This window comes from Diadema antillarum, unplaced genomic scaffold (assembly GCF_040938485.1).
Source record: "Diadema antillarum isolate AM-2024a unplaced genomic scaffold, OU_Dant_1.0 seq00000107_RagTag, whole genome shotgun sequence".
Taxonomy (NCBI): domain Eukaryota; kingdom Metazoa; phylum Echinodermata; class Echinoidea; order Diadematoida; family Diadematidae; genus Diadema; species Diadema antillarum.
This window is the reverse complement of record NW_027271193.1, coordinates 86,591-102,620: the sequence shown is the minus strand read 5'-3', so window position 1 is coordinate 102,620 and position 16,030 is coordinate 86,591. Positions and strand designations below refer to the sequence as shown.

General features: G+C 37.6%; 1 pseudogene; it reads left to right on the top strand.

Moving 5' to 3' along the window:
• Nucleotides 1–4,367, top strand: part of LOC139726980 (uncharacterized) — a 29,257-nt pseudogene extending 24,890 nt beyond the window's left edge.
• The last annotated feature ends 11,663 nt before the right edge of the window (nt 4,368–16,030 follow it).

Genomic DNA, 16,030 nt, shown 5'->3' with positions numbered 1-16,030 from the left:
TGATTATATAAACAGCAATACGCACGAATTTCTACAAGCAAACTGACTACGGTCGTTCATACCAAACGGACTGATTGTTTGTTTTGTAGGTCTGCTTCCTTCATGTTTAGACAGATTAATAATTGTACTATCCCTCTATGGTTATCTCCTCTCATACAGAATCTGTCGCCGAATTGGGTATCACTGAGATTCCAGAGTTGAACGAGAAAAATTTACAAAATCACAAGATTTCATCCGAAGACGACAGGTAAAGGCCGAGTTTTCTTAAAGAGAATGAAAACCAAATACTCTTGTATATTATTAATTGAGGTACTGTAGCAGTAAGTACTGTATTAGTTTAGCACACCAGTGAATGTTTGACATGTTTGAGGGAAATCTGGCAATCCGTTAAAAAGTTGTGAATTTGTGAAGTTTCTGTGCAGCTATCGCTGGATGAGAAGATTACAACACTTTCTGACGTCACTTATGGAAAATGATGTCCGGAAAATAGAAGGAAAATTCAACATATTTGACTAACCTCTGTTATAATATTAGCGTGGATGATATTACCTTTTACATATGTCAGTAACAAGTGGATGGAATGGCAATTGTATACTTTTTATAAAAATGAAACTTTGTGAAATTCTCTTCAAATTTACTTTATATCGTTGTACAAACGTGACTTTGCGAACTGTGAACAGTCTTCCCAAACAGTGATGGCTGCACCAAAACTTTAGAAATTCATAACTTTTCAATTTTCAATTTGATTTTATTCTATATCCTGATGTGTTCCACTGATATTGCTGCATTCACTCAATCCACGTGTATATATATTTAGGTTTCATTCTTTAATTTGATCAGCTGAATAGTTCGAGAAAATAGCATGAGTCGCGTCTTAACTTATGACAATACTAAGAGAGTCGCATATGGAACTGGATAAACAGAGCCATTTAGATTAATGTGCTTCAATACCGGTATCAGTTTTTTTTCTTTTAGTAATAACATAAGGGATTGCTAGCATCAGATAAGAAATCATAGAGGAATTATTTTCTATTTCTCATGACAGATATCTACAGTTCTACATGTTCTAGATGAAGCGTTACTGACATTGTTTTTTCTGCAGTTCATTACTTTCTCATTAATTAAAGTAACATAAAACCGTTGCAGGTATTCACCGTGGATAGAGAAGCAGAAAGTGCAACCTCATCCCCAGTCGCTAATCGACAGCGCGCAGGAGCTCCCTTTGAAGAGCCAGATGAAAGCCACCCTGGTCACGAGGTTGGCGCGAGGCGATCTCGGACCGGGCCAGGTCGTCGACCCTGAAATGCCAAGTATGTCCGTTTCACAGGTCTATATCCATATTACACTGTTTGCTCACTCACTTAACATATGATAGATTTCATATAGTTGTTCTTTCAGACTCCAGTAAAGAGCATATACATCAAATCTCTCTGAAGAACTAGTCCTGTCGTCCAGGGTCTGCGACCACGTGCTACATTGTTTTGTTTGTATTGTCTTTTTCCCCCCCTAAACTACATGCACTGATTGGTACAGAAGGGAAATTCTCTTTCCACAAGTTTAATGACACTGTTTAACCAAGTCTATTTTTCAAAATTATATTGCTCTTTATCTCTATGTTGTGGGTTACAATGACCACACACATAGCATCATTAACAGAAAAAAAAAACTCTTGGAGCACTGTAAACACGACAGTATGACAAACACTCTGTTGTGTTTGACCGTTTTTGGCATGTGCAGAGTTTGTATCATACTAAATTCTACGACGGGAAGAGAACTCTGAATTCAAGAAAAGAACGTAAAGATGATTGTAATCGAAAAGAGAAAATGTCAATCTACTTATCAAATATGTATGCAATCTTTATATTTCACAGAGATCCAATCAGTACAATTGCAGTAATTAGCGTTATAGATGAATTGAATAAAACACTTCATGGGACGAAAAGTGACATAATATTATACAAACCCTGAATGGCGTATAGGCTTCGAATTAAAACATAAATCCGCACATGACTTGTGAAAGACATATCAATCCTTTTCTCGTAACCATTCTGTCTCCTTTTTTTCCCTCCATCATCATTTCAGGGCAGGTTGATCTCATACTGCTGAGAGGTAAGGATCATATTTTTTCGTGAGCATAATGTTCACATGGAAAAAAAAAACACCAGCGGGTTACATCTAAACGTCTAAGCTCATTTAATTACTAATATTACTAATCTCACATAGAATATCACAACACCTAATTATTGGATTATGATAACGTCCCTAATAAAGCTCACATTACTCTTTTACTTGATCATTGCTGTTATTCTGTGCGACAACCTTAGAACAGAACATAGAGATGTCAAACCGACAATCGTGTGCGGTTGCTTAAAGCTGCGTTTACACCATGTTCCCGCCGACCACCGACGGCAGCCCCATTAGCCCGAACGTAGTGCGCCGTGGATAATGAGACATTATCCTGGGTTTTTCTTTCAGGCTCGACTATCAATATTTTCAGTCGCGTCCCGCTACGGACAGGCCTCGAGTAACGGCCTATTACTAGTACGTGCCGCCCCGTCTTGTTACGTTCACCCCGCTCTATGGCTGCATACAAGATTCCTAATTAGCACTGGGACTGCCGTGGCAAATTTTATGACAGTCTGAAAATCTGACACGGCATCCACGGCAATCACTGCCTGTCGCGTTTGCCTATCCCGTCTCAAGGCGTTGTTATCAAGTCCATCCCGTTTTGTCCACGATGGCCTGAAACGGGGCTGACACATGGTGTAAACGCAGCTTTAGATGAGGGTAGATGAGAAAGTTAGGACAAGAAAGAAAAAAAAAAGAAAGAAAGAAAGAAAGAAAGAAAGAAAGAAAGAAAGAAAGAAAGAGGAAAAACCGTCAAAGTATTTCGTATTGTTATCTTAGTTACTAGACGCCTTGAATCTCAAACAACAATGCTATGCTTTGCTGGGGTTTTCTCTAGTTTGTGTGAATCAACATCTCGTCATTCTACAGGTGAATATGAAATCGCGGGAGAGATCAAGATCGGATTCAGGCGGGAAAATAAGACCGACGGTGAAAACCTCTACGTGCAAGTGTTCCAGTGCCGCAAGATCAGACACAAGGGCAAACCCATGGATCACCCGGGTAAGAGCAGGGAGGTGGGACACTGTCAGCTCGTTTTGTAGGGTTGAAGTAAAGAAAGTCTAAAAGAATTTATATTGTAAGAATAAAGTTAAACGATTAACTTTATTCTTACAGATTCTACCACGATGATAAACATCTTCCGTACTATTAGAATCTATATTGTTCAAAAAGAATACATGAATAAAAGACAACTGTCTTATTTCGTGTAGTACATATGGAAGTACAAATCAATCCTTGCAATGTTATGAGTGTTATAGCACAAAGCACTTATAACTACGAGTAGCGCCTTTATTCGAGATTTTGGACGTAATTATCAACTAGAGGGAAATTGTGGAGACACTTATTTTATTCTGTTCGTCCCACAGACCTGTATGTGAAGGCCTACGTGGTGATGGGAGAGCGGAAGATTTCCAAGAAGAAGACGCGCATCTGTCGCCAGGAGAAAGATCCCACCTTCAACGAAGTCTTCGTCTACCACACCGGCGTCAAGGGTGTGGCCATTGAGGTGAGATATCATATACGGGGTGGTTTGGCAAGGAATGACTGCGATGTCGATCTCGACACCGCTATGATCGAGGTGACTCAAACGGGGAATGATGCCAGTGATGACGGTAGTGATGGTTCTTCTGACTGAAAAAGAAGCAAGCCACTCCATTAAAACCACTTTAACTTTACCCCCATGTAATCGAAGTGTAACAGAGCAGGGCCCTGTTTTATGAAGAGTTATAATTGATTATATAGTTGTTTTCTATCACAAGTCTATGGCAGCCTGTGTGGTCAGAAAATTCATAATCGATTATATCTTTTGATAAAACGGGGCCCAGACTCATTTTGCTATAAAAGTGTTCCGTATTGTTGTGCTTGATTATCGTAAACAGACAGACGCATACATTCGCAGACGCACCTCTACAAACGTACACGCACATACAGACATCTAAAAAATCTTTTATTGTTGTTGTTTTGTTAAATTGTAGAAACCGATCTCTTGCCGTTTGATTTCGCATCCCGTGTACATTACAGATGTCCCTGTGGGCCGCGGGCGGCCGCTTTGGTCGGAACACGCTGATCGGCGAGGCGCTCATCTGGCTGGACGACCTCAAGCTGGAGCAGAGCGAGATAGTCGGCTGGTACAAGCTCCTCCTCTCAACCTCGGCGCCCAGCTAGCAACTACAGAACGCAGGTGGCGTCCTAACCACCTGCTGCCCGACCCTGTTCACCCAATGTCTCTTTCTGCTCCTCAACTGGTGACAACATCACGCCCATTGTGTTGTCGTTGTTGTTGTTGCCGTTGTATCTGCTGCTACGTCTGCTGCTGTTGTCATTGTTGTTGGTTTGTAACGTTAGACTTGGTGTAAGTGGAGGTGACTGCGATCCTTTAGTGTCAATACCTCTTAGATGCTGGACGGTGCGGTGCAGTTATAAGATGTGGCGTTCGAGTAATGATGCCTTTTATGAGATTGCCTAAGATGTCATTGTTTTCACCAACGGTTTAAATGGACTTTTTTCTCCTGAATGTCTCTCTTCTTTCAATATTCGTTGGTTGATCTTTTCAAGGTTGAGCTGTATGGATGAAAATAAGTTTAGCTTTTTTTTTTCTTTTATAAAAGCAGTTCGGCAAATCCATTTTCATTTCGAGAACTCTTATCAATCTATTTATTTGAACACATACAATTAGATTAGTTTCCAAGTTTATTGAATATGTGTTTTTTCCTTTTATTTTCCTTAATTGCTCAAAAATTCTTCCCTGTTGTGACGTGATTGTCTGAAATCAGAAATACCTTCTTCCGCCTCTCATGCGCTCATGTAAGCGTTATGTATGTTGCTTTGTATTACTTTATAAATAAAATCATTTGAATTGAATTGAATTGACTTTAGCATATTAGTGGCTTAATCAAAATCTCCATAGTAAGTATGACAGCACAACGCTTATAATGTGTATCCTGATGTCTTTGTATCTTATATGTTTCCCATACCAGTATTTTGATGACACAGTTTTTAGTTAGAAAAACAGACCACTCCAACGCACCACTATACAACTTCATAGAAAAAAAAGCTGAGGAGTAGATTTGTAGCATCTTTGCGATTTTTTTTTCAGCTGGATGATTGGCTGTTATGCTGTGTGGTTTTACACTAGTTGAATAATTTTGCATTCGAATTCATGATGGAACATGCTATTCCAGAACAAATCATACAGATTGTCGTGTATCAAGGCTAGATCGTAACTGGCATCAAGCACGCGGATTCAGTGATTGCTTGTAGTTACTGTGTTATTTTAACCAGCACTTCAAAAAAAGTCAACAGTTCGATATACTCTGTCTACACCCATCGCCTTTAAGTTTTCAAACGCCTTTTTGGTGCCAGTGATCAAAGGTGATCGTGAAACCTCGGTGGGATTGTCTCTACATTCAGTTCAATAAATAATTTACTCGGATTGAAAATAGACTGTGTCGAGACAGAAAACGTATTGTTGACATTATTGGGAGTACGCTGTTGATTTTGTTTCTCTGTTGATGTAATACATAAATTTTCCTGCTACTTTCTTGCAGAGTTTATGGTACGCGATAGCTTTTAATGACAGTTCAGTGTGCCGTTGGTGGGTGGCAAATGTTTTGACCGACAATGGTTCTGTGGTCACATCATTATTAAGTCTGTGTTGAATATATCGAAATGAAGTACGCCCTCAATCTCAAAAAGAGTTCGTTGCGTCATCAGTGAAACATTATTCTGTCGAAAATGCAGCTGGTAAATTACGTGACAAAGATGTGGGTAAAACTCTCATATAGACTAGTTAGACTGCAAACTTTGAGTTTGTATATCGAATTCAGGATTTTTTTTCATCTGTCCGTTTCATGTGTTAAAAACGAAGTGCGATATTTGTTTCGATATCATCCTTTTGAATGTTAGTGATGTAGTGTAATTTGAGCCACCAAAGTGGTTGTTGTGGTGGATGTAACTATAGTACGATGGTCAGTATTGCTCTCGTTTCGTGTCTTATAATGTCACCGTATCAAGTAATTCTGGTGTATTTAAAATATGGTTCGATCAAAATGTAGTTACTACTAGAGCTCGCTCACTCACCTCTGGTACCCATTATTAACCACAGATATAAATAGACAAGAACCGCCGGATAAAATCCATTGCTCGGTTCCAGTAGACAAAATACAGCTTTTTCTGTTAAGGGCTCCGACTTGAGAATCAATCCTTGCTGGGCCATATAAATGGCCCACAGACTTCAACAATTTTTATTCATCATTTTTATCACTTTTCTTTAAAGAGAGTTGTCAAATTTCTTGATTCTATCAGCAATTATCGTGATCTATTTCTATTTTCACCAAGGCTACTTCTGTTGAACTCCTCTACAAAATCTTTATTAGTAAATGCCATACTCTAATCTTCTCCATCGTTGTCTTTCCCCTTGATCATGTTGATGATGGTTTGAACTGAGCTAACTGGCTTGCAACCGGCGTGCCTGTAACTGTGTTACATGTATACCAATTAAAAGCATGTCTTTTTCTTGTATCTACCTCCATTTTTTCTTGGCGTTAATACTCGTTGGTTTCGGCTTCCTTTTATAACCATGTTGAGCGGCCCATTGTTACTTTTCTCTGCATGTCGAAACAAATTGCTGTTACAGTAGACCTTTCCCTGTGAAATTACGAACCATCAACGTAGAGGTAGGTAAGTACATGTAGATACTTGGACAACGAACACGAATTACCGATGAAGACAGACCGCGAAATAATCGCTTCGTTCTTCAGATTTGTCACTGGATTGACGTTCAGCTCAGCGCCACTTGTTTCTGATCATTGAAAACTTTTTCTTTAGTTCTAACATACGTAGTCTAGTGTGATCATCAAAATGATGTCGTGATAATAACGAAATAAACTCAACAAAAGGTAAATCATTTCTCTCAGAGTAGCGGGGGACTTTATTATTATTTGTTGCTGCTGTTTCAGTGTAAACGCCATCTGAACAATAGAAACCAACTGAAACAATTATGGTTGTCGTCTTATATCCTCAATAGTACATGAAGAAAAAAAAAAGGACATGAAAAAATAAACATCAATAGCCTCACTCCGACAAAAACACACAAGCAACGATTTGAAGTGATGAAGACTCATTCAATGAGATTAAACGTATCTATTATGTACGCTTGTTCATATCTGCATCAGTTGGCAAAGGTTTAGTTTTGATGGTTATCACTGTAACGACATGCATTATAATCGTCTATACTAATAGAGTTTTTTTTTTTTTTTTTTTTTTTTACAGGCAGTGTCTTACTCGTTGCCCTATATAATTGCGCGCAGTTACGCAATCGTAATGGTGCATGGTCTTGATAATCTCACTTGACGTCTCAATAGAACTCGCCTGGGTTAACCCCTTTTTCGCGTGTCTTTTTTTTTCACTTTTTACTCTATTAAACGCAGAATGACAGTATTATGTACATGACCGAGCCTGTTTGAATTAAGTGTAATTTCCACAACACTTTCAAGTTTGAGTACTTCGTCACCTCTGTCTATCAAAATGGAGTATAATGTCGGTGGGACGTGTATCTCTAATACATTGTCAAAACGATAACTTTATTATTCCATAACTTTTTGTAAAGGTTCACTCGCCTTGGTTATGCCAAGTAGACATGATGCAGATTTGCACTTTATTCTTCAGTCAGTGAAGGAGAAAAATGTTCAAATGCAAACTCTCCTTACGTCTTGAAACAAGGTAAACAGTACATGTACAGTACGTTTGTTTTTTCTTCACAAATCTGCTTCCTTTAATCCCATTGATTGTCCAAGAGAAAACAAAAACAAACATTGGAAACCAAATCACGCCAATTCCCCTGTTCTTCTCCTGCAATCCCGTATTAATTCAAATGATCTACTTGAAAATAGCAATTGCTTGGAAACTGTTTCTCACGTCAACAAAAACTGCGGAATGTCTTTTTTACGACACATCATCTATGTAGCTATTAAGCTCGAAAACCTGCACACCACATACCCGTTCTCTTACTCAAACTAAACCTACCAAGAAAAATGTAAGTTATAGTGTAGTTACATAATTATACATACATACACAAAAAAAGAAGAATCATATTATACGAGAAACGAAAAGCTGGAATTTGGGCATGAGAGTAAACTTGTGTTATTTTGTACTTATGTATAGGTTTATTTTCAATCGTGTATGTTTGAGAAATTTCCTGTTTCAATAAAAGCTGTCTCATATTGTCTGTGTGTATACCGTGATATTTCCGTATGTGATAAAAGGTTGACACAGTGCAATTTATGTTTGACTGTTCATATATCATAACGTGGTACAGCTGATCTGTCATAATGGAAACTTAACAATATACATTTCTAAAGTATTCACAGATGTTAAGAGAATTGTCTTGTGTTGTATTTGTGATGGTATTTATATGCATTTAGCAAGGAACATTTTGGTCAATTATTTCAAATGGATGGTGCTCTTTCCCGAATGTGCTGTTATCGTAAACCGTATTCTTATTTTGACATATTTACATATTCATGGTAAAATGTTCTTCTTCTAATATCATAATAATTATATGAATAGATAGCCCTTGTATGAAAGTCAGTGTACGTAATTGAAATATACTAACCATAGTATTCTTTGTATAGTATATGATAAAATTTTCTCTGATGTTTGGGGTTGTAAACAATGTGCATGTAATAAAATATGTAGATAATGTGATATTCTATATAAAATACTTTTATGATGTAGATAATCATTATACGCTACCCTTTGTACTTTGATGAATGCAACTCAAAATATAAAATTCAATAAACTATGAAGAATTCTTGCCCGTCGTATCCATGTGTCATTAAGTCATGCTTCCTGGCAAGACTATTATTCTGAAAAAGAAGATATTTTGTGAAGAGTGACGGTGTGCGAGGTTTCATACAAAATATAGGAAGTATTCGGGTCGAAACATCACACATGAGGAAAAGAATCAGAATTCCGAGACGTGTCTCTTCTCTCTCTCTCTCTCACTCTTCAGTTCAAATCCATTTAATTTTTCTACAAAAACATATGCATATCACTCTCTTTCTTTCTAACAGAAAATATACAGGTTAGCAAGACAATGTGAAATGAAAAGAGTATACAACAATTTAATAGTGGAACCTCATAGTAATCATACAATGTCACGAATACTGAAGTGATCAAAGTGAAGTAAACAATATATGATGCTGGGATGGTGTGCTTTCTCTCTGAGTGCATATTTGTTTGTTTGTTTGTTTGTTTTTTATCGTATTGATATCAGAAATTGGACATCATTCTAAGCAGTCCTGAGAAGTACATGTAGTTATTTTCCTAAAATGAAGGGCAGGGAGGTGCGTCGTCTCGGCTCACTGAACAAGCACAATGAAATTGCAAAAGGGGTGGACAATAGATTACACCCCCATTGCATCTACGAAAAACTTCAATGACCATAAGATTCCTGGGGGCAGAAGGTTGGGATGATTTAAGAACTCAAAATGTATCATAAAATAACTATCATAATCTAACCCTCAATAGAGAATAAGATATACAGAGTCACAGATTACGTAAGAAATTGCGCAATCACAGAAAAAGGAGTTGCGTGAAGAAAAAAGTGAGAGAGAATGCCATGTGTCTGTGTAAGGGTGTGTGTTCATGCCTCTCATTAATTCAATAACTTAAGAAAGCGAAAGTAATATTTGTATCAAATTCGTTTGGAAAACAACTTTCCATATAACCGTAACTTTTAACCATTTTTAACTATAAATATAACTTTTCTTTCGGGGAACATGGTGTAAACGGAGCATACACCTGGAGTACACTTGGGCGCGGACAAGACACGGAATGCACAATAATTACCGGTATTTTATAGTAAATCTGCATTCATTTGGCACCATGTCTCCACATGTCCCTGAAAGATTTCGTTCACTGTCTTCATCATTCCTAAACACTTTATGGACGTTTCCCCATGCACCCCCGAGAGAAAGCAAAAGTTCCGCGTCCAAATTTTGATCGAGCCAACATTTGATTCTTTGTCCGCAGTTTTCATAAGGAAGAAGAAGCCGACCCCTTCATCTCCTGCTTTAAGTTTATGATTATCTTAACTTTAGCAGTTAAGTTATTATATATATATATATATATATATATATATATATATATATATATATATATATGTATATATATATATATATATATATATATATATATATATATATATGTGTGTGTGTGTGTGTGTGTGTGTGTGTGTGTGTCTACATATGATAATAGCAGGCAGGCATATGAGTAAGCCCCAACGTTGGCGCGGAACTTAAAGTGTTTGAAGTATTTCCCCATAGTATTGTAAGCTTACCTATGGTTGTCGACGACATACAGTACAGGGCCCTGTTGCATAAAAGTTATGATCAAACGCAAGTCAAGGAAATCATACGCAACTTGATTTTCAACCAATCAGAATGGAGCATTTTGGGACTTACGTTTTACCTTCTAGATTTGTGTTTGATCGTAACTTTATGCAACGGGGCCCAGGAATGACACGCTCGTAATCTGCTTCTGCGACCTTTTCTAGCCACACTAGTAGACGCCAGCCCATACTTGCCTGCCAAAAAGAACTTTGGTGCAGGGTACGAACATGAAGATGAGTGCCAGTACTATTACGACGGTCTTGCCGCAATTTGAGCCTGTATATAGTGGTATACATCACAGTCTCCTCTCGTGTAGAGCGGAGCGAACGTTCACCGTATAGCCGTATAGGTCTTTACCTGTAAATAATCCTCCATACTGGACACACTCCGATAAGAATAGAGAATTATAAATCCATATGAAATACACGAAATACTCAATGTCTTCCGCCTTTCATGTGTAACTAAACTTATTGCACTTAAGTAGTGAATTTGCATTGTTTTTTTTTCAGTTCAAAGCCAGCTTAAGGTATAAAGGTCCTTTGAAGAAGTATACGGTGTCACCACTCAAAAAACAAACAAACCAACAACAACAACAACCAACTACCGTTTTAATGATCTACGCCAAAACAAACATAGTCTCTTAGATTTCAAAGAAAGCGTGTCCAGTCTCCAAATGGGGTGTATTTTGTAGAAGGATCACTCTCGACACCTGCATAAATGATTAGAACAGGCTATAGTTTGGCTAATTTTGTATATACGATATACCACAGATTTCAGCTTTTTTCTTTTTCTTTTTTTCTTTTTTTTTTTTTTTGGTAAGCAGGCATGGTAAGATAAAGTGGTTGGACTTGGAAGTGGTTCGATTTATTCACAGCTCTGAGACCTATACATTGCATCCTGCAGGCAAGTTTTTTTTTAATTATTTTCTTTCCGGCAAGTAGGCCTGTAGAGAGCTCACCATAATATGTACTGAGTTAACCCGTTGAGGACGGACCGATTTTGCTATAATACGCATTTCCCATAGACAACAGCCCGAACATTCTCGGGACGGGTTAACAATATTGGACATATTTATACAAGCATTCATTTCAGCAAACCCGTTTCATCCCTTTTAAAGGAATATGTTTTGTGTACAGACTATATACAGCTATAATACCTTGCCAGTTTACCGTGACCTGGGATGTGTTATTAAGAAAAATATGATAAATTCAGCAAAGATTTGCTTCCTTGATTTCGATCAGTGAGGCGGCGGTGGGGGGAGGGGGGGGGGGGGAGAGCATCGCTGAGTTTTGCAGAGAAATAGGTTATACAATAAAAGTTTTCGAGGGTGTATTTACTCTCTGAATCTGGAATGTAGAGAAACCCGAAAAGAAGAATAATTCAACACATTTTCAACACATGGAATTGAGCGAACGAACACAACGAACAATAAAAAATTAAAAAAGAGTACCTTTCAGCAATGCCGTTCGATCGTCTGTCTAGTCACCAAGACTCAAAAGGGAAAGACCAACGAAGAGAGCTAAATGTCAATGGAAGAAAAAAAATCTAGTTCTTTTTGTTCTCCATATTTATTCTAGTATCTAACCTCTGGACTGTGCGTGCCAATGTCGAGGTCAGCGCATTCCCGCTCGCCCCAACAGTACTCTGTACTATTATGCGCGACCATCGTTTTTTCGTTACACGATTATCCGCGTCGATGATTTTTTTCTTCTTCTTCTTCGACGATCGTATGGCAAGCCTTTTTTACATTTAAAGTTAATTTCTGATATCACAAATTCCATTTTGTGATATCAAAAAATCAAATTTTTGATATCAAGAATTCAATTTGTGATATCAAGAATTGAATTTGTGATATCACAAATTCCCGTAAGTGTGGCACATGAACTTAATTTGTGATATCAAGAAATCGAATTTGTGATATCACAAAATCCATTCTTGATATCACAAATTCAATTTGTGATATCAGAAATTCGAATTTGTGATATCTAAAATTCAATTTGAGATATCACTAAATGAATTTGTGATATCAGAAATTCGAATTCTTGATATCAAAAATAGGTTTCACGTGAAAAACCAATGGTAATTCGTGATATCACAAAATGATTTTTTTGATATCACAAATTCGAATTTGTGATATCACGAAATAAATTTGTGATATCACTAATTTTAATTTGTGATATCAAGAATTCTTATTTGTGATATCACAAATGCGAATTTCTGATATCACAAATTCGATTTTGTGATATCACGAATTGAATTATTGATATCACAAAATCGAATTTGTGATATCAGTAATTCACAGGGAATTTAAGCGTTAGTTTTGCGCTGAAATTCAACTGTGAATTCGAGCGTTAGTGAGCGCAGAAATACACGGGGAATTCGAGCGTTAGTTCAGTGCAGTAAAATCCCTGTGAATTCGAGCGTTAGTTGAGCGCAGAAATTACAAAGCTGACTTCGAGCGTTAGTTTTGCGCTGAAATTCAACTGTGAATTCGAGCGTTAGTTGAGCGCAGAAATACACAGCGAATTCGATCGTTAGTTCAGTGCAGTAAATCCTGTGAATTCGAGCGTTAGTTGAGCGCAGAAATACAAAGTGAATTCGAGCGTTAGTTTTGCGCTAAAATTCAACTGTGAATTCGAGCGTTAGTTGAGCGCAGAAATACACAAGGATTTCGAGCGTTAGTTCAGTGCAGTAAATCCCTGTGAATTCGAGCGTTAGTTGAGCGCAGAAATACAAAGCGAATTCGAGCGTTAGTTTTGCGCTGAAATTCAACTGTGAATTCGAGCGTTAGTTGAGCGCAGAAATACACAGAGATTTCGAGCGTTAGTTCATTGCAGAAAATCGCTGTGAATTCGAGCATTAGTTTAGCGCAGAAATACAAAGTGAATTCGAGCGTTAGTTTTGCGCTGAAATTCAACTGTGAATTCGAGCGTTAGTTGAGCGCTGAAATACACAGGGAGTTCGAGCGTCAGTCAGTGCAGAAAATCGCTGTGAATTTGAGCATTAGTTTAGCGCAGAAATAAAAGGGAATTCGGAGTGTTAGTTTTATGCTGGAATTCAACTGTGAATTCGAGCGGTCTTTTTTTTTTTTGGCGCAGAAATACACAGGGAATTGGAACACGACTTTTGAGCTGATATTCAGATGGATGTATACTACTACTAACTTTTTTTTAGAACAATGTTCAACATACAAATAACTATGAGAGATTTACACATCCATCATCCCTAAATGATCATCAATGTATATTCGATGAATTATTGATACAAATCAATTGTTTTGCAACAGTTATCATGAATTCAATGATACTTTGTAACTTAGGGCCTAATTTAATACATCGTTTCGTCCTCAAACTGTCATCTATTACTACATTATTGTTAATTATAATTCATTTTTCATGTGGTAATCCCTTACATAAGACTCTTCCACCAAATCGATGATAATTATGTGTGGTTGTATGTTATGTGTGTTATTAATTGCATACCATGTTTTTGTATTGCGGAGGACCGACCAAGGGCAATCACCCCTCTGGTCTGTGTATGTCAGCAGCGGAGAATAAGATAGAGAGACTGTGAGTCATGCAGGGTGCGAGAGGGAGTCGTAAACTTGCCAAATGTCCACCACTGGTGTCGGCTGGTGGTCACATAAAGCAACGTGTTTCTCCTAAAGACATTTTCTCACTCCTCAAAATCAGTCCTCCAGAACAAAGGGGTGTATCCATTAAGACCAATAGTGTAAGGTGTACAGTTTGCCTGCCCCAATATGTTCATGATTTTGTAGAATAATTTAAAGTGTAATTTATTATAGGAAAGTTTATTCAAGAACCAAAACCGGGGAGAACAAAACTGGAATGCACAAGCCCAAAAGTCTTCAGACCAGAGCAAGAAGAGTGAAGATAGGGCCTATCCAGATCTTATGAGGAGTTTATGCAGCAGTATATGCATGGCAAACAAACAGTTAGAATTTGTAGTAAGAAAAAAGCAGTGGTACGAAGGACTTCAATTTTGTTAATCTGCGCAATGAGAAATTTCTCTTATTAACTCGGAGGAGTAACAGGGGGAGGTCGGGAAAGAGTATCTTTCACGTGACAGAGTAAAGAGAAACGGAAACAAAAGTTGAAAGTCAACCAGTCTCTGCCAAATCAGTGGCGAGAAATGGAAAAAAATAAGAATATAATCCTTGTGACTTTGAAGTAATTGACAACATATCAATAATGGCATTTTAGATGCTAATGCTATGTTGCTAAACGATTTATTTTTATCGATTATTTTAAAACCAATTCCTAATCACTTTAAATGAAGACGAGTTGCCAAAACTCTTCATTTAGGTTTTTTGTAACTATCGTTATATGCTATGTAAAGATAACACCTGAAATTCCACAGGAATATCTGCGCTAAACTGTTGCTCGAATTCACAGTGTATTCTGCGCTCAACTAACGCTCGAATTCACAGTTGAATTTCAGCGCAAAACTAATGCTCGAATTCCCTGTGTATTTCTGCGCTCAGCTAACGCTCGAATTCAGTTGAATTTCAACGCAAAACTAATGCTCAAATTCCCTGTGTATTTCTGCGCTCAACTAACGCTCGAATTCAGTTGAATTTCAACGCAAAACTAATGCTCAAATTCCCTGTGTATTTCTGCGCTCAACTAACGCTCGAATTCACAGTTGAATTTCAGCGCAAAACTAATGCTCGAATTCCCTGTGTATTTCTGCGCTCAACTAACGCTCGAATTCACAGTTGAATTTCAGCGCAAAACTAATGCTCGAATTCACTTTGTATTTCTGCGCTCAACTAACGCTCGAATTCACAGTTGAATTTCAGCGCAAAACTAATGCTCAAATTCCCTGTGTATTTCTGCGCTCAACTAACGCTCGAATTCACAGCTGAATTTCAGCGCAAAACTAATGCTCGAATTTCCTTGTGTATTTCTACGCTCAATTAACGCTCGAATTCACAGTTGAATTTCAGCGCAAAACTAATGCTCGAATTCCCTGTGTATTTCTGCGCTCAACTAACGCTCAAATTCCCGTTGGTTTTCTGCACTGAACTAAAGCTCCGAGTTCCCTGTGTATTTCTGCCCTCAACTAACGCTAGAATTTACGGTTGAATTTCAGCGCAAAACTAATGCTCGAAATCAAATGATTTCTTTGCGAATGATATGTGCTGAACTTCCATGTAAATTAATGATATCACAAATTGGAATTAGTGATATCACAAAATGTATTTCTTGATATCAAGAATGTGAATTCGTGATATCTCGAATTGAATTCGTGATATCACGAATTTAATTTGTGATATCACTAATTCGATTTCGTGATATCAAAAATTGGTTTTACGTGATAAACCAATGGGTATTTGTGATATCAAAAATTGAATTTGTGATATCAGAAATTCGAATTTTTGATATCACGAAAGGGAATTCGTGATATCAGAAAATCTTTTTAAAAAGTAATATGGCTTGCCATAAAAAGTCATACTAAACCTGACAGAGGAGAAGAATTTGAAGAGG